The sequence below is a fragment of the Camelus dromedarius genome, chromosome X (assembly GCF_036321535.1).
Source record: "Camelus dromedarius isolate mCamDro1 chromosome X, mCamDro1.pat, whole genome shotgun sequence".
In the NCBI taxonomy this organism is placed as follows: Eukaryota; Metazoa; Chordata; class Mammalia; order Artiodactyla; family Camelidae; genus Camelus; species Camelus dromedarius.
In genome coordinates, this window is record NC_087472.1 from 5,522,454 (window position 1) to 5,542,950 (window position 20,497).

Sequence of the window (20,497 nt, forward strand, 5' to 3'; positions counted from 1 at the left end):
GACCATACAATATGTGGACTTCTGTGTCTGCCTTCTTTCACTTAGCACAAAGTTTCCCGGGTTCACCCAAGTTGTCGCCTGCATTAACACTTCATTCTTGTTTTTTGGTGGTACTAAAATTTTTTTATCATGTTACAATGTAGAATTATGTGAGGGACACTACTGAAAAACCTGACAAACCCCTCCAAGGCAAGAAATAACACCTAGTCCAACTACTGCAGGAAAAAAATGCAATGTTCTTAGTAAATTTTCACCGATGAGATGTGTAATTACTTTATATTTTAAGTTTTGCATTTAATTCTTGGATCATACATCTATTCAACACTTCGTTCTTATGTTTTATTTTCTGCCTCTCTCCATAGTGTCTCACCATCTATCCACATTTTTGAGCCAGAGAGCTGGCGGTCATCTAAAAATTTCTACTCTATCCCTCACCTCCCATATCTTGTCAGTCATTCACTCCTCTTGAGGGGACCACTGAGCATCCTTTCCCGTGTGTCCCCTCTTCTCCAACAGCATCATATTGCAAGCTTTCAGCATCTCTCACCTGAGCCACGGTGATCTGACTATGGCGTGACTCTGGCCCTGTCACTCTCCTGATTTAGATCCTTAGAGGGCAACAAAGGCCGCAGTCTCGGGAAATCACTGCTGGGATGTCTGGAGTCTGTACAGCAGTGTGGCCTGGAGGGAACAAGGGCCGGGGGCATCAGGAGGAGGTTGTTTTAAGGGGCTGGCAGGGGGCTGGCGGGCACGGTGACGTATCAGGGCAGAGTACGGGACTCGAATGGGATGTGGTGTCAGCATCGCAGCGCGCTGATGAGGAAAGGCTGCCCGAGTCCCTGGTGAGGAAGTGGGAGGCACCTGGGCGCTTTGCTTAGGCCCGATGGCAGTTACGTCTCCACTCAGGGTAGGTGTTGGGCAAGAAGGGAGGTGCCTTGAGGGGCAGGGGGCGTGTGAGGGCTGGGAGGAGGCGAGGCCCTAGGCTCTAGGGCGTGGCTGCAGAGCTGGTCTCAGGGAAGGGCAGGAAGCTCCCTCTGCCTTGGGACCAAGGGGTACTTCTGTCACATCTGGAGTGACCTCTAGCTGGGATGGTCAGGCGTTTGTGTGTGATCCTGAGCAACGACTGTAAGACAGGGACTCGAGGGTGCTGTAGGTAGAAGGCCTGCCCGCGAGGCGCAGGCCAGGATGGGCGGGTTTGAAAGCGAAGCGCTCGTCTGCAGACCTGACAGTTCCTCTTTCTCTAGCATACGGACAAGTGAGAGCCCCAGATCACCTCCGCCATGTCCCCCTGGACTTAAATCAGGACGGTTCACACAAGAGAAGAGACTGGTGGACTCTACGTGCGCACTGCTGCCGATCAGGAAAGGATATTTAATTGGGTTATTCGGGGATGGACTTCATGCTGCTGAATAAAATCTCACTCTCCTGAAAGTTGCTTAGGAACCAAAAGGCCCTGCTTTGGTAGAGAGCTACCTGGCTCTACCAAGTCTGAGGTCCTGGAGCCTTCCCATGTCGCTGTCACCAAGCTGGCACACGGGTCCTCTAGGCACTGAGGGTCCTCCAGGCACTGTGGGTCCTCCCTAGGCAGGCTCTTCCTCAGAGGGCTGTCCTGGCTCTTGGCTCGGAAGCCCTAATCCAGTCAAAGGACTCCCCGTGGGATCAGGCGGAAGCCAGGCTTCTCGCCTGGCTGTCTTCCCCCAACCTACCCTGCTCGCTTCACTGTCTTAAAGGCTTCTCCTTGCATGCACGTTCTCAGGAAAGGCCGGCTTCTAAGGAACCTGACCTCCCACCACCCCAACTTCACATGCAATTTCTCACACCCACGGGTCTTGCTGATGGGGATTCTTTGGCTCTGTTTTGTTTTGGAGATCTAACCCCTTCGCTTTCTCAGGAGGCAGTAAGGGCTTAATCTAGATTTAATATCCCCTCCAGCTCTGCAGACAATGTACGCCATCACGCTAGAGCATAAGAAAAATCTGCCATGTTACTAAAAATGGCTTTAATCCATTCTTTGGGTTCCTTATTAGCACTAAATTGAATCAATGCAAAAATAACTACCTTTGCATAATTCCCAAGCTTTCAATTATACAGCAAGGAGCATTTGCAGAAATGTAAAGCGTATTTCCACAGAGCTTCGGTTAATATTTATTAGAAGGCAACCACAGGCTCCTTTATCACCGCTAACTGTCCACCATCGCTCGTTCCAGCGATACCTACAAGAATGGTGGTACTTCCCACTTTCCGGATGGAAGTGACTAGAAACAGAGCACTGAAAAGATGTACGGCACAGGACGTCGCGGAGGTCCGTGCCAGCACAGCACACGGCCGGCCTATGTTCTCTACTCCTGTGAACAAGCAGAATGTGCCCAGATTGTTTTTCCCATCCTTAACACAGCTGCTTTTTTTTCCCCTTTGCTTCTGCTTCTGTCAGCAGGGAGACACCAACCAACATAAAAGTGCCTGTCACTCTACCGTACTGTTTCCCTACTAATTACACTTTATTTAATTAAAAATAGAAGCCAATGTATATCCTAGGCGAAGAGTCTTACTAAGTTGACAGCTTAGAAACGTGAGGCCTCTCTTTGTTTAGGGGCACAAATAATCCTTGAAGGCTGAGAGCGCAAGTTTACCTACATTGCCCTCCTCTTGTCCTGGAAAGAACGGCTCTGGGAATCGGCGGGGGGTGCGGGGGGGGGCATAGAAATAACCTTGTCAATCGTTCCCTGCCAACAAGGGTGCTAATTAGTGCCAATTAAGAGCCTCGTTTTTTGTCTGTGGAACATCTGTCCACAGGCATTGAACTCAAACCCCCAACTCATTTTATCATTTTATCAAGACCCAAAATATCAGACAGCAATTCCTCTTGGTCTCTGCTAACGCAGCTTGATTTCCAACTCATGAGAAGTTCCAAATCCTGTTTTTCTTAGTCAGGGGCAGCTACTCCAATCATCAATCATATTTCCCTTATTCTGACAAAGATACGTCTTCACGAGGTGCAAGCCGACGGGTCGGGTGGAGGGGGGGCAGACATACAACCACGGGAGACCCCCGCTTCTTGCTTACCCTATATTCCGCCTCATTTGATTTTTTTAAAGTAACGTATTGTTACCTAGATAAATGGGCTTTGTTTTTGTCTTTTTTTTTTTTTTCAATCCTGGTGGGGTAAAGGCCAGTGTAAAATAGCTTCTTTTTAATTGAACCTATTCTGTGTACGCAGTGGGACCATAAAAGCGCCTCCATCATTAGCGTTTGCTCATGCAAATGAAGGTGCCCCGCTGTTTCTTTCTCCCTTTATAAAGTGCCCTTTCAATCAACGTTTGGGACAGGACAGGACCCCTTGCGACTTGCAGCTTGTTTTCTTCTGTGTGGCCACGAGAGGACTTTCATTCATTCCAGGGTAGCTTTATAACGACGCGTTATCACAGACAGTACCTAGGTTATTTCTTCCTCCTGCAAAGTACGTGGTCGATTTGCTGAATTCACCGCAGACTAGGAAAGCTGTTCATTTCATCGGGCAAAGATTCCTTTAATTTGGGTGTTTCTCTGGATTCCATTATGAAGCCTTTGTCCTTTCACTTCAAAGTAAACAAACACACTCATTGATCTTTAGAGGACTATCAAATTTTACTGTAAAATGCATTATTGCCATATCATTTTCTTCAGTTCTCTAATAACGTTACTTCACATTATTCAATTTGTGACCCGCCCGGTGCAGGGAAATGCCATGCGTCTTCTCAGAGTGAGTCAGAGTCTCCCAAGAAGTAGAAAAATGCATTCATTGAAAACAAGATGGAGTTCTGGCTGCTAACACATTATAAATTGCTCTATTTTAAATGTCTGAACTGGGCACACTTAAAATCCAAGGGCATATTTCATTAGCATTTATGCAATTTTTCAGGCGACTTTTCCCAATGTTACACTCATCATCAGATGAGAGAGCTTGTCAGGAAAAATTACAGTTAATGGTAGTTAATGGTGGCTCAATTCAATGGACTTGTTTCTATTTTGTTTTACTCTTGCTGGAAATAATGAAGGTATTACGTGAACAACCCTTATGTTGCTTGCAAAAATGCATCCAGTTCCAATGGTAGGTAACATAAAGCTTTATCTGATTTATAAAACAATCTATGTAAACCTATTTTTATGTTTTATTTGATTCTAGCCATTAGCCTGAGCTGGGAAGTCATTCTAAAATACATCTCACGGCAACAATTTGCTGCACTGTGCCAAATTAATCTGCATAAATCTCTACCTATTTCTAGGACTCTGGAATGCACGTTCAGGAAAAAGAAATACATTCAGGCTGTTGTGTCTGTGGAAAAGTCAAACCACTGGGCTGCACCTCAAACAGCAATGCTCACCTCCCCAGAGGCAACACCCAATGTTTATAGTAGCCACATCATCATCAAGACTCCTAGTTTGCAATTGCCAAATCAGAAGATACAGATGCAGAGACACCCTTCCACCCTTTCTGGCTGATCTGAAGTCACTGAGTTGGATCCCCAATCAGTTGGATTTGGGCATCCTTTTGAAAAACCACATCAGTTACACATTTGAAGCCAATCCACTCTGGGCTTTCAAGGTAGGCCAACTGGCAGAGTGACATTCAATCAGTATTCTGCCTGCTTCTCTTTGAGTTAAATATCCCTCATCGGCCATGCATGCAATGATGAAGACGTGCTCAGAGGGCATCGGACCTTAACAAAGGACACACAGTGCAGCATCAGTGAATCTCTGAGCCCTTGTTTGATACTTGTCAATTTGTTTCTGTCTTGGCTTTCATAGGAACTCAGTTTCAGTGAAAGGAAAGCAAAATAAAGATCTTCTACCCCAAGGCCAGATCCACCCTGGGGTGGATTTGCTAGCAGAATTTTATCTGATGGGAAACATTAAGGATCGTCTGACTTCTAAGAATCTAATTTCTGCTCCTCTCGGTAAATGAAAATATGCATTCCTTCCCCCATTACCACCTGGATTTCAAGCATCATTCCCACCCTTTCCCCTTTCTCCCTGTGGACAAAGGAAAATACAAGGACAGCCTGAGAAGACTCAACTCACAGTAAGAAGCATCCTTACAGAACGATAACTTCACAGCTTGACAATATAAGCTGGGCATCTCTCTCTACTCTTTGGGTTTCCTCAAAGAATAACCACGAATCTAGATTGGAAGCTTACTGGTGTGCCTTTGAATGCCCTCAAAAAAGTAACTTGCTACCCAAATGACATGTCATTCTGATTTCCCAAACCTCAGTGAATAGGCAATCAATCAACCAAATTCTTCAAACGATGGATGCAGTTAGATGGCCCCTTCCTAGTCCAGTAACCAAGATAATGCAAAGAAGGGCTCTGATGTTTGGACAGTGAGTTGAGCGAGATAAGGTGTGCGATTGTCAGCCATCTTCCCCCGGCTACTTTCCACCTCAAGGAGAGCAGTTGTGCAAACAGTACTATTGTACCGCCCTCTCGTGGCATTTTGTATTTTCATCTTTGTTATTTTGTATGTGTGTGTGGCTCATTCCTCTGTTGCTGAATTTCTTAACTTAACCCTACCAATTTGCGGAGAAACATGATATTTACAGAAACGTGTCTGTGACACACATGCACAAAATCAGTAGGGCTAAAGGACCCCTGACAAAATCTAAAGGCAGAAAGTTAATGCCAGAATTGAAAATTTTAATATTTGAGTTCCTCCATATTATAAAGTAGGTGTTCTAATATATTCCAAATATAATCACAGAACCATCTCTCTCTATAAATTTTACAAGATGCGTATTACTGAGTATACATCAGGAACAAATACAAAGAACAATATGTAATTGGTGAGAGCAGAAAGCGCCAACTAATCAGAACTCATCTCTGCTACCCATCAGTATTTGGGGTGCTTTCATATCCAATCAACTAATTATCTACCATCAAGCCTCACACAATGTGAACGAGATAAGACATAATGAAAATTATAAATTGCTTGCATGTTATATTCATTATTGTGAAATGTATTCAAAACTCATGTTTAAGTCAATAAAGTAATTAAAAATGATAATTAAATGGAGCACTGTGTACACAGAAACATCTTGTTTCAAGTGTGTCACTCGGAAGACCAGAAATACCAGTGTAGGGGGTTATAACACCAGCTTAACTAGGCAGTAAATGTTCCTCATAATAGGAGATCTGTTATCAAGAAAGTACTTAAGTAAAGGACACATTCTTGGCCTCCTTGGAAACACGATTTGGCTGTTTTGGATGGAATAGATCAGCTCTGGATTACTGGTGCTGATGGAGCCAAGGGTAACATGGGAAATTCTTTCCTTTAGACTCTGGACAGTGTGATGCAACCGCCCTCCCGAAACTGAAAAATAAATTATCTTTTAATTGTATTATTTCTCAATCTAATGTGATGCAAGCTTGCATTCCAGAATCATTCCCACAGAGGGTGGGGGGAAGATGGCCCAGAGAAGACAGTCAGCTGCGGACGGCACAGTGTGAAGTGGACAAGCCACACGTTTAGATTTGACAGGTGACTTCATTACTGCATTTTCAATAATACCAGCATTCAGAACGGCCTCAAAAGTCACCAGGATAACAGGACTATTATCTCTCTCGGCAATATCTAATAAAAAGCTCTTAAGCACATCCAGTCCCTGGTTTTATAAAACATGGCAGTAAATTATCTCCCAAGGATGTTCAGTGAGTCTGCAGCATTTCTTTCTCTATTCAGCCAGCTTTTCTCCCCACGGTGAGGGAAGATGACCGAAGAGCACTGGAGTCAACCACCCGGGAGACAACTTACAGTTGCAGGTGGTCTAGGGGAGGGGGGAACCCAGACAAAAGGCTCTCACAAAAGGAATCTTCCGGGGGAAAGGTGGTGGGATTTCAGAACACCCTCCATATTATTAATTCAAAAATAAATCCTCTATGATTTTTGCAAACTGCATGTTCATTGAGCTGCCTAAAAGCGACATCTGATTTAAAACATACTTTCTGGTCTGGTGGGGTGACTAGAGGAAAAGTAAGAGTGAGGGAGGCAAGATCAGAAAGAATGGGCATCTCCACACCAAGTAGATACTGAAGCTGTATCTACATCCGCAGAGAACTCTGTAAGGATGCTGTTATCCCGATGGCCAGTGGGCGCAGCCTAAGTTATTCTGGGAAAAAAATTCTATGGCCAAGTCAGTTTGGGAAACACAGTGAACATTAGCATATTAAAGGCTCAAATAACTCCTACAATGAAAAGACTTGTTAGGGTTTTTTTTTTAACCCACTGGTTTCCAAATATATTGGATCATAGAAGTCCTTTTTTTTCCCCCTGAATAACAATTACTATTCCATGGCAACCCTTTCAGACTAGTATTTTATGCTAAAGCACTTAGAAAAGGTGAAACCTAGACATTTCGTCTCTAAAATGATTTTGCCTTACACATCCATATAATTGACAGAAAAGTGAGGTTATTTTCTTTCCCTCTGAATTGATTTGCCTCAAATATTCTCATTATTTGCATGACATAAATAAGACCTTACAGCCAAAGCTTCCAAGGGAAGTTGTTTGACACTAATAAGTCTTTTTTTAAAGCCACAATAAAAACCCTGATTTTCAATTAAGAGATGAAAGTCAAAATACTAAAATTCTCGAAATAATCACTCAGAGCCACATTCAGGACTCTCCTGCAGACCTGCCTGGTCGTCACAATTGAATGCAGAAAAAGATCTTTTCTCTTTAAAGTGGAGAAGCTCAGTGTGTTCTTGGAAATGATCTGAGACAACTGCATTTGAAAATAAGTCTGAAGTTAGCACTCTACACATAAAAGACCCAGGATTAAACCTGTATAATCAGCTCAGAAAAACCTTCGGTAAAACTGTTCAAGCCAAATTCCGTATGGAAGTTCAAAATTGTGTTTGGCCAAGTGATTGGGTGACGGTTTCAAATGCTTGCATTCGTTTCAGGGGCTGGTTGTTTGGGACAGAGGAAGATGACTTTCCCAGAGCAACCATCTTAGAAGATGAGTAAATCCACCTAACGTCAATCTCTGTCTTGCTGGGAATGTTCGTGTGTGGTTTGATCCTCTCTCCAACAGGGACTAAACATCTTTGTTTTAAAAAGTCAAGCCATCATCAGCACCTTATTGAAAACATCCCACTGAAAGCGGGGCGTTGAGTCTTCTGTGTCCGAGATGTGCTTACAGTTCCTGGCTGCACAGACCTCAAATGACGTTGCACAGCTCAGCCCCCGCTCCCTTTTCAATGGCATTTTGCTCCCTTTGAAATAATGAGTCCAGGTGACCTTTCTACACTGGCTGGAAGGGTTCTTCAGAGAATTCACGTTCCAAGAGACACTATGCCATGTCTCTAGTTACGCATCTGCCCATCTCACGTTGGCTGTGAATCTTCTGTACTGCAAGGGTTCCGTTCATTTCACATGTTAGTCATGAAAACCGTTCTCATTTTCTCCCTAATTTATTGTTAGATTTTTTCAGCTCATGGAATGTGTCCATGAACCAGGCAAACTGAAGGGAGAAGAAGGGACTGAAAAGGATTGGGTTCCCATGAGAACAAGAACAAGACTGTGTTCGACTGACTGCTGCTGAAATCCAGCTTTTCGCTAATTATGAATGAGAATTACGGAACTACCTCTGAGGCAGCCTGTGGCATCTCCATCTCTACTTGGGTTAGCGAGAGCGGCTAGACTATAAATAATTAATATTACTAATGAGCACCCTCTCTAAACCATGGACCCCAATTTCCTTAAAAATATTTTCACCTTTTTTAAGTTCTACAAGTAAGCACCACTTTGCACAATGGATTTGTTTCTGGAAAGTGCATGCAAATTGGTGTTTTGAAAATCAAACCATATTGTAAACGCATGAGATGAGCTTACTATTTAGAGGAAACCCGCGGTGAATCATTTTCAAAGTGAAGGATTCTTTTTAAGGGTGAAAAATTACCTTTTTGTCTGTTTGGAAATAAATGCGAGAATTTTTGTGACAGGTTTGCTGCAAGTGGGAAAACATCTCTATATGTCTTTTCTTCTTCTCTCCCACGTAAAATTGTGAGTTATAATCATTCAGCGATAACCATCATGCAGCCAAACTACGCCGTAATGGAGTGGGCACGTGGAAGTGCGTTCGCTCAGTTTTTTTCATTATGAGAGACTGTCATGATTTCTCTACTTTGTTCCTTGCCTTCTGCTGCTGAAAAGGAGGAGCTACTGAAATGCTATTCATGAGAAACACTGCTTTGAAACCTTTGTATATATGCACCTTTCGCATTATTGGAATTAAACTAAGAAAACAGTTTTATACCATCGGTTGAGACATGGGAAATTATTTCATGACTTTAAACTGGAAATGGTTTGATGTGCTCTGATGTGCATAGCGAACTGTCTCATCAAACTCTTTTTTACATGGAATTAAAAGGCAACAATTCTGAACAGAACCATGATTTTAAAAGTCAAGTTAGTTTAGATCTAAAAGCTTTAGCAAGAGTAATGGAAGGAGGTGTGCTTGGGAAGAGGAATACCTCTGACTGTTGCATAAATTTGGAACAGGGTTTCTAGAAGTTTAACATAAAGCTTTATGCAAAAGAACAGTCTTCGGGAGCCCTGTTCTCCTACAGAGGCGGTCTCTTAACCAGGATAATTCAGGCTGCCCAGAGGAAAGCTCACTTTCCAGAACATGGAAATTCATTTACTTGTACTGATATATTTATTTTACGTACAGTTTCAGGTTCTTATAATAATAAAGGTGCCAGTAGAAAATATAATTGGTGTCAGATTCTAAATTAGGTGACAGATTGGAAAGATTTCATTGACCTTCCTTTGATTCTATTTCATACTTAATTTGTGTCACATTCAGAATCAAATTGCTAAAGACAGCTCTTGGCTCCGAATCGTTATCTTCTAAAACTGTTTCAGACCGTCACTTAATACACCACCGAACTATATTCCTTATAGTGTGCTTTATCTAGCAAGCAAAGAAAACAGATTAGTCTATTGGGCCTGAAAGAGATATTCTAAAAAAACAGACACAAATATTTTTAAACAGTGCATATCTACTTTATGGCAGCACTCTCTTAACCCAGTGTTTGGAAGGAGGGGAATAGCACCTTGGTGGATTACTTTTCGTAGTTCACTCAGTAATGTGTTTACTAAGTCACTGTTACAACTACGTGCTGATGTATTTTGATATACAGTAGGTTCGACAATAGTGTGTCTTCTGAGATTTCATTCTTATTTTTAAAACCTATTTAAATGTTATTCTACCTTCCCTCCCAGCAAAAACAAGCTTATTTCTCAAGGGATTCAGAGTCAAGCCTGATCATAATTAAAGGCAGAGTCTGAAATGTCTTTTTAGACCAAGGAAACAGAAGCAGCTACGCAGCATCAGGAAAGATTTGCCCAGGCAAGGGAATAGAGTATTTATTTCACAGAACGGTGGGGCTAGTCCATGACATTTTATTCACATGTTTTCTTATTCATACAAACCCCCTTATGTCCACAAAAAAAAAAAAAAGAGAGAGTTCAGAAAAGGATTCTGTTTTACTTGATTAGAAAACTGCCAACATGCTTGCCACAGTATTTCAGAAATAGTTATTCATACGTAAGTGAACTAAGCAATCCACAATTATGAAATTACTCCAGTGGTGATTTTACCGAAGTCAAGAGGCTATCCTGGGAATCAGGGCTGAGGGTGTCTTTGGTCAAGTTCTGGTCCTCTGTTATCTTTCAGGCAGTGCTGCCTTTTCCCAAGACAATGGAGTCTGGGTGGATTCTGGGATCGGCCATTCCATGGGCAGGCAGGAAGGCTGTGGTTCAGGGGTCTCCCACAGGTGTCAGCCCGACATAGGTTCAAGCCATGAACCCACCATTATTGGACGTGAGAACTTAGTTTCCATTCATGAACCTCAGTTTCTCTGGTGTAAAATGTGGGTTACAGTGGTGCCTACATCTCACTGGGTTGTGAATATTCAATTAGCTAGTGGACATAAAACAGCATAGTGCCTGGACTTAAGAAGTGCTAGCTTTTATTTTTTTTTAATAATGACAGAATTAAAAGCACAACCATGGCTGTGATAAGAGGCTGTGATGAGCTCCAAGAATAAGAATGTGCCTAGTACCAAAAGTGGACGCAGTTAAGGGATTTTAGCCATTCTTCATTTCTATCCTTGGGGCCTGGGGTAGGTGGCTCAACAGAGGAAATGTTCAGTGTAGTCCAGGTTTGATCATTCTGGAGAGGTCTTCCTCCAACTGAAAGCCTCTGGGACAAGTCAAGGAATGGAGAGAAAGAGCCCCCAGAGTGACCGAAGATTGGGAGGTAGTGCAAAGGGCACTAACTCAGAGCACTCAGTAACAGCGAGCGTTCTAACCAGCAGCATAATGTGTGACAGTAGTTAATGTCTACCGAGAATGTACCTCGCACTGCGATAAGCAAGTCAATCGTTCAGTCCTATGATGCTATTACTATCCCCATTTTACTGATGAGGAAACTGAGTGATGGAGAGATTAAGTAACTTGGCCACGGCCACATGACTAAAAGACTTTGGTGAAGTTGAGATTTGAATTCAGGCAATACGGCACTGGAGCCCGTCCACTTCAGTCTCTACACTATACCCCTTTCCATGGTGAGCCTGCACCCACACATACACTCACGCATTTGTACTTCTTGTGATACCACCTTTTCCGTATGGACTGAGGAATCTAAGAATAAAATATCTCAAAGTGCTAATATTAATTCAGAATAACTGATGCCTTCTAGATCCTTATTTCAGTCCGTACCATTCACTGGATAACCATTTCCGGTTATCTCCTGTGTCACAGGTCTCATACTCGTTGCTAAGGAAACGCAAGTGAATCCACACCACCCTTCTCTCCAAGGAGCTTGCAGCCTTGCGAATCTACTATGACAGCAGAGCCAAAGTAGAGCCAGAGGTTCCAGAGCCCTCTCAAGTGGAAGACTGGTGGTGTTTGCTGGGCTTTCCTGTGCATTCCTTGGGGTCTGGAGGCATGTCACGGTTCAGCCATCACTCTCCCAGTCTCCTCGGCAAACAGAATGACCAAACCAGAATGAAGAGACTCTCAAGTGGCATGAGAGGCAATCTCCCCCCAGGTCTTCGTCAGAGCTCCCCCTCAGCGGAGGATGAGAGTTCCTGTTGCTCCATATCCCTCACTCCCAACTACCTGATATTGTCCAACAGGTTTAATATTCGATACCGGTTGTGTGGGAAAGGGTCTGCCAACTTTCTCAGAGTGAGGTCATCACTTCTAGGATGAAATCGCTCCTTTCAGGGAGTTAAAGATGTGTTTTGTAGATGTTGCCCAAGAAATACACATTCATCTCCGGGTGTAGCACATCAGGAAAAAAAGAAAAAGCCCCATCAAATAAAAAAAAACAAAACCCCACTATGGAGCCACAGACGTAGCCCACCACTAACTCTGCAGCCAGATTCACTACGATCTGCTTGTCTTGAGAGAGAAATGCAAAAAGAAGGGCACATGGAGAATCCCTGGAATTGCAGATGCCTCAATCCTCAGCTTCTTCTGAGGTCAGGCACCCTATATTGCTTGCTTCCTCTTTCTCTGGCTTTGGGAGCATCAATACAACTTCCAGCTCTTCATGCCACTGGGGAGACCAGTGACTGCTTGCTCCCTTGACCTGAAAGTCTGTTGCATGCCTGTAATGTACCTCCGCCCTGCGCAGAACCCCGGCCACAGCAATCCGTGGTCTGAAAGTGGCTGCCATATGGACTCTGGGCCACTGAGGTTTGTGTGGGATGGAGCCCCGGAAGTATCTTCTCGGAGCGCCTTTACATCTTCAGTGCGCCTCTTGGCTTCCTGCCACCCTGAATATCACAGTTCTTCTGGAGTAGTATAAATTGAGCTGAAGTTGATTTAAATTTCATGCCAAAAACCGCGTTGCTTCAAACCACAACGATTTTTTTATGTTTAAAAAACCCATCAAGATGTAATCTTTTTGTACCGCCCCTTTCCAACACACACACACACACACACACATTTTCTAGCAGACAGAAAGGCAGATTATTTCAATCAAGTGGCTGTCGCTGACAATCATAAGCAACCTTTCTTCAAAGTTCATGGCAGCAGTGAACTTTTAAATTTCTTAGTGACTGTCAGGATCTAATTTTCAAGGTACGGTTACCACAGTAGCAATCTGGAATTTTAATCCAGTTGTAAAGGTCAAGACGGGTCACTGGTTTCAGGTCCTCTTCAAGCTCTGAATAAGAGAGCACCCTCCCCCCAAAAAAGCACGAAGATAAAGGACAGACCTATCCCCGGATTCCACTCTCTAAGACAGTGAGATTGTCAAACATACGTGATTTGTTTTAGCTTTTCAAATTCTCTACAAATGCTCAAAAACTATGACTAAATCAAATGAGATCTTGTGTGTGGGCAGGTGGGTAAGAAAATGCACTCAACTCTTCTCAGCGTGGTGGAATATCCAGGACCGTGCTGGGGGCAATCTAATCTAAGTAGCAGGGGAGAGCGGCCCGCACGCTGATTGGTTTCCAGTCCATTGCTCTCTGTCGGCACTGGGAATTGATCCCTTGATTCAAACCACAAAGACACAACACTTGTGAGAAGTGATGGCGGATATTAGCCAAAAGAGCGCTCAACTAGGAGTCAGGAAGCTGGGACTGAGCCTGGCAACAGTGAGCTGTGTGAGCTTGGGGCCCTTAAGCCGCCTGAGCGTGAGTTTCCTTACTTCTAATGTGGGGAGAGCAGTAAGGCGAATAATTGAAGGCCAAGCCCGGGCCTGAGCTCATCCGGTGGTGGCGTCCTTCGCTACGCAGCTTGAGCAACAGCGCATCTCCATTTTATGTAAGTCGAAACAAAGACTCAGAAACACCCCCAGTGACCTCATCCAGTCACGTGGCAGGAAGTGAGAGCGCTGGGGTTTGAGCCGCCCAGAAGTGGAGGCCGGGCAGCTGAAGTCTTTCAGGAGCAACAGCAAATCCCTCCCCTGTCTCCTGGCTCCCCAAAATGAGTCAAGACCAAATATCACAAAGATAATGCTCTGTGGGGAAACAGAAAATGTCCCCGAACTAGAAGGTATTATCTGTCTCTGGACATGATTAATAATTGTTCAACTGAAACTGTCAACGGGGGTGACAGATAAGGTACCAGAAAGAAAAGTTCGAGTTTCATGATCCAAGAATCCTACAGTGAAATTCTGTCTCTCTCTAAAACTAGCTTTGTAATCTTGAGCCCATCACTGAAAGGCTCGAAGATGAAATTTCCTTCTTCATAAAGTCAGTTTCAGCTTACAAAGGTGTCGTGAGGACAGAAGGTGAGGAGAGGAGTGAACCAGAGAAATGGCATAGTGCAAAGAACTCCAGGCAGGCCTGGTCCAGTGCTATCGCTGGCATCGGCCACCCGGCCTCTCTGAGCCCTTGAGAGGATAATCCTGGGAGTGGTGATGATGATGACATCCCATTTCATAGATGCTGTAAGGATGAACTAGCTACTGCTTGTAAAATGTTTGCCACAGAGCCTGGCACATAGACGGTGCCTGGAAGTGGTGACCGCAATTACCCAAGCACAGAGCTCACGTGTAGTTAGTTTGCTTCCCTTCTGTCTGTAGAACAGGATATAGGAAAATGATTTTGGAGCAATACAGAATGACCCTCTCAATTTCTAGACATTATGTCCTAGACAATTTCTAGATATTACCAGCCATCAGAACTTTTTTGGGTTTTTCTCTTGAAAATCTAGAAATATTCCACCTCGTTATAATATTCAGCTAGCTATCTGGGATTTTAAAAGTGGGCAACTTCTGCAGAAATGAGGTCACTCCTGAAATTAGGCAATGGAGGTGGCAGAACTGTAGGTTGGTTCCTCTGTAAATCATCACCTTCTAGATCCTTCTACACCCTTTTCTCCCTCATTCCTCTCTTAGGCACCCTGGAACCCTCACCAAGGACCAAGTGGCATATAAGGGGTTGTCCGGGTACATAATGGGTGCAGAGATGGCACAGGGTAGCAAAGAAAAGTAATTTTGTTCCTTTGATTTTTAGGAAGCATACTCCAGTCGGATCCTGCTCTGTTCCTCGGGCCCGATATTGACAGCATATTTGGAGATGTCAATCAAATCGTTTTGAGACCTTTTCCTTTTTTGATCCTCATTAGTAAGGTGGATAGGCAAACCACAAGGAAAGGCATTTGTCAGATTTTTCAATTGATTTTACAGCTGTAATTGTGCAAGCATCTGTGGTGTTCTACCAACACCGCTCCCCACGCCTCAGTAAAATGGAAGGGCTTTTAGCAGCTCTGAGAAGGTGTCGAGAGCAGGCCATTTAAACAGAGCGTCCCTGATAACGTAATTGCGGCAGAGTACCTGGCTGTTTGGGAAATGCTTGGTCAGATGGAAAAGCAGAATGAATAGTTCAAAAGTGCACTGCGTAGTCCTTCTCATCTACTCCAGTCTCAGCTGGGTGTTTTGTTTTGGGTTTTGGTTTGTTTCTTTTTAATTTCTAGGGACGATCCATGGGGCTTTGCACATGGTTGCTGTATTTTCTTCACTCTGGTTGCTGAGCTCTGGCCCTGCAGCCACCTGGGGAATCTGGGGACAAGGCAGCGCGTTCTAGTGGGAATGGAAGCCTCGCTTCTGCGCCCAGCACTGCCACTCCCTAGCTGGGGGACTTTGGTGAATATCTCCCCCTCCCTAAGCCTGGCTTCTTCTCACCTGGCTACCTAACAGGACTGCCGTGATACTCACACGAAGTTAACGCATTGTGTGAGAGTGCTATGAAAGGATCAATCACCAGGCTCATGAGAAGGCGCCCCAGTCATAGCATTTTACAATCTAGTAACGGAAAAAAGAGCGTGCGTGTATGTCCGTGCATCTCATTAGATCAGAGGCATCAGAGAGGCCTGATATGTTGGGATAGAGGATGTACAAGCACGTATGCGTGCGTGTGTGTGTGTGTGTGTGTGTGTGTGTGTGTGTGTTATCCAAACACTGCGTTCATTTATACAACTGGAATCACATTAACTTTGGTCCCTCGCTTATTAACGTCAGTGACTTCCCCCAGCATTATTTGCTTCACTCCCATTTACTGGTCAAAACGGTGAGAAGAACTTAGAAAGAAAGCCACTGGTTGATAACACAGGGGATAACTTTAAAAAGTTATTCCACTAGGAGGATATAAAATAAAACAACTTTCCAATTATCAAACACGTTGGTAAGCATGAGAGGTGATGGACAAACCTCTGGTAAAAACGGACCCAAATATCAGTTCTTTTCTTTTCATTTTGATTTGGCAAAATGGAGATTCTGGAGAGGGATGGTGTTCCCATTAGAGGCCACAGAAATCACCCTTCTGGGGATTCTGTGTGGTGGGAACATCCTTTACAGGCTTGGATCTTTCCACATCACCAAAGGAAGCATCATACAGGCCCGGTGACACCATCTGGCTGCAGGCCCTGAGCCTACAGAGTCCACAGCAGCATGTCCTGTATCTGAGAGGCCTGACTCAACGACAATATTCAGATCTAATCCTTTCCCTGATGGAAATCAAAATGACAGGGCCCATTTCTGCTGGCACTGTGGTCAGCCTGCTTTGGTCTGATGCCAGGGCAAGATCACACTTGAATTCCTATCAGTAGGGCCCTCTCCAAAGTGCCCATGCGATGGCTTTAGTGTGGGTTAAGAGCATGCGTGCTAGAGTCTGTCCTGTTGTGGTTTTGTTACTGCAGCCCTTTAGGGGACATTCAAAGTCTCTGAGTTTGGGTTCCTTCTGCTGTCGAATACAATGCGGGTGACTCCCGTGGGCTTGTAAAGAGAGGAAGTGCCTGGCACGACGTAGGCCCTCAGCAAATCTGAGTTAGTGGAGGTCTGGGTGTTATCAGTGTGAGCGCAATCTTCAGTCATCTGGGAGCGCCTTGAGGGGAAGACGTGCAGGGCTCCACCCTGAGTTTCCACAGCGCCTCGCCCAGAGCCCTGCACACCGTACGGGCTCAGTGCGTTTTTGTTGAAAGGAATGAAAACTTGAATGAATGAATATAAATGAGGATACAAATCAGGTAGGAAAGAGGAGCTACTTGACTTCTCCCCGAGAGAACGAGACATTTGTTTCTAATTACAGAGGGGTCTCAAAATCCACCTGAAAGACAGGCATCTTGGGCACATGAACAAAGACACAGAAATCAAACTGGATCTTTCGAAGACTGATGCTCTCCAAGCAAAGCCATCTACAGTTTCAGCTTCTATAACGGAAGTGGAGTGCCACAGCTCCCATAGAAGGAGCCCCAGTTGTCAGTCCGGGCGCCCAGCAAGCACCGGCAGCTTCAGGGCTTCTTGACTCGAACATTCCAAATGCCAATATTGCTTGTTGTCACATTAGCCAATATACAGTCCTCAAAATAAAACCCTCTTGATGTCTGATTCCTCTTCTTAAGGACCTCATGCTGATTCATTTCAAACTGTGAATTACCTTTAATTCACAGCTTAAACAGGCTGCCAAAGTTTGTTTTCTCTGCTCCCAGGTGGCTGTCCCCGATGCAGTGGAGAACTTCCAAAAATATATTAAGTCCTTAGGAAGGGTTGGCAAGCTCTAAGATGCATGGCGTACAAGACAGGTTAAAAGCAAGAATTGGCACACGTCTCGGTTTGAAAGCCAGAATGGCTGCGACCAGGGACAGTCACCAAGATTACCGGCTTATTGGGAGAGTTTAGTTTGGCTTTTGTAAGCCTCAACCTGATGAGTAGTATTTCTAAATTCCAAGTACCAAATCATGTACTCTGATTAAGAATTAATCTGATTAAGAAAAGAACAGTCATTTTCCCCCTGCCTCGGTACACTGTTCCTTTGCTACCGAAATTGTATCTAAGTAGCAGATCAAATACCTTCTTATGGAAGAATGCATGAAATTGCTAGAGATGCAGTTCTCAAACCTCAGATCAGATTCTCAAAGAAAAGGTTTCCAGTGATGAAAGTCTGGTAGAAAGATGGTCAGGGTTGTAATGAATTTGGAGGGGGGGGGGCTTTGGTAAATTTTTTTCAAAATTCATCTAAGAAATAATGTAATGCTTGTTACTGGTCATAGCCAATGGGAAAACATTCTAATTATCTTTCTACTCCCTGTGGTAATGATATCTTCATACCACACAGAGAAAAGTTTAGAAATAATGATATTGTGGTTAAATAAAGCAAATTTGACCTGGCTTGGAGTTATCTCAAACAGAGAGGCATAATCTCTTGCAGGAGTACTTCTTACCAGCTTCAGCTCTTCAAGTCTATTTTGAAGGTTGCATCAGGTACAAAAGGCCATGTTTGGTGTGCCATATCCCTGACCCCATCAGATGCCATGAGGAGGGACAGCCCAGTGGGAAAAGAGAGGGCTTGGAGCCCACACAGCTGTCAGCCTGTACTCAAGCTTTCCCAGTAAGAGCAGCAGAACTCACTGGGCCCCTCTGTGTACCCATAGCCAACATGTCCAGTCGTGGTAAATGAGCATGGTCGGTGTCTGTGCCCACTGGACTGTGTACCCTTCATTGGGACGGACTGTACTCTAGCTTCGCTCTTCTCATCTGTAAAATGGGAATAGTTTGGAGCCCCTCCAGGATGGCTGCTAAGTATAATAGGATGATGTATATGAAAGCACCTGCCATGGGACCTGGGACGTAGCCTGGCACATGTCCCAACAGCACAATGATTATTGTCGGAGATGCCCGCCATTCCTGTGAGTATAATTTCCTTTCCTCCTGACAAGTGCTACATCCAAGCATTTGTCCATGTGGCATGCAGACCTGTCCACAGGTAAACTGGCCACAACTAGTCTGGCTTTGTACGGCCTTTCAACAACTCTCTGGGTCCATGGCTCCAGTTCTCCAAAGCTCAGGTTTGCTGCTGGGTCAGACCTAGAGAGAGCAGCAACTGTCAGAAGCACGGAGACTGGCTGGTTCCCAGCATGAGCCCAGGGACCCTTGCGCTAGTGTTTTCAGACCTGGTGCCCATGCGTGCAGTCCTTATAAACAATCCAGGCCCAAATGGAAGCTCTGCATTTCATTATCTGGGGAAAAGAGGTCAAGATGAGGAAAACTAGTAAAGTAGCCCAGTGATCAGGGGATTCTGCTTTACGAGCCCCGTCTCTCCCTACTGCGGGAAGTGTCAGGGGCGTGCCTAGGAAATTCACGACACTGCAGTTCGCAGGGCACCTCTCCCGCCGCCAGGCTGCCCTGTGGCCGTTCCCCTCCAAGCTCCAGCCACCAACAGTCTGTCTCCACTCAGGATCTTCCTAGTTGCCTGGAGGATTGCCCTGCCAGATGGGAAGTCCTAGAAGCTGACTTCAAAAGCACACTGTAGTAAAATATGGGAAGATGGTACTAACGGCCAAGCTGATAATAATGTGGAAGGTGAAAATAAAAATTATTCTTAGAATTCTGATGTGTCCTGTGTTAAACCTGTACACTGCCGCAAGAAGGGAATGAGGTCTTCCCGCTGAAGCCTGCTGGACGGCGCTCGGACTTCAGATTAAGTGGCTAATAGAGAGCAGCTCACTCATAAAATAGACTCAGGGTTTTCCAGTTTTATCAGTGCTTCCTATAGAGAACTCCAATCGTAGAGCGCACTATATAGCCTGTGCTACGAAGCACCGGTCTCTAGAAATGCAGCCTCTAACTATAAACCACAATTGACAAGATTATTTCTGTTAGTTACAAACTACTGAAATACTGTATTTTTTGGTCTATATGGAAATCAGCATATTTAACAGCAGGAGCCTAATAGTCCTCCTTTAAGAGTAGGATCATTTTACAATGGAAAAGACATTTTTATTTGTTTTCATGTCTGGAAATCTGCATTGATTTCCTGAATGTTCAACTGTGTGTGTGTGTGTACACATGCACAAATGTGCATGCATGTGAATTGTACTGACTTTGTAGTAAGAGTGTTTACTAGGATAACAAGGGGGAGGGCCATTCAAAATGATTAATGGAAAAGCTGGAATGAACAATATCAGAGATGATTTTGATTGCCAGGTTTCCATATAATTTGCTCCTTAAGTCAAGGTTATAGTTTTATTTTCCCCTTCTCTCTCTTTCTTTCTCAATTATTTAAATGGAGAATTCTTGGTTGTTGAAATTGAACCTCGATTTAGAAGGCACAGATCAGGCCAGAAAACCAAAGAAGAGGACTGGTGATGGGGTCAGGGCTCTGGGGGCTTTGCCACTGAACAGAACTAAGAACGTGGAAATACCGTTGACTTTCTCAGAGCTTTGGTCTATTTGGGAGTCATTCCCAGTTGTTTTATGCAATTATTCCTGATCTTCCCAAAGGTGAGCAATTCACTTCAAGTGTGCCATTAGGCCACTTGAATGTCATAAATTATTTCATTTTGAAAATTTTCAAGTATGTGACTATTACTCACACAGAAAAGTCGACTTCCATCTTCTATTATTAGGAATGAAAGAAGTTGTGAGAGAATGACTCCCTTGATACGCTCTTGGACAAATGGATATTACAAAATCTACAAGAGTTAATCTGAGGAAAT

The 20,497-nt window shown here is 44.2% G+C and overlaps 1 protein-coding gene across 3 annotated transcripts in view; it reads right to left on the reverse strand.

The window, feature by feature from the left end:
* Positions 1–20,497, reverse strand: part of AFF2 (ALF transcription elongation factor 2) — a 465,346-nt gene that overhangs the window by 120,505 nt on the left and 324,344 nt on the right. The window lies entirely within an intron of this gene.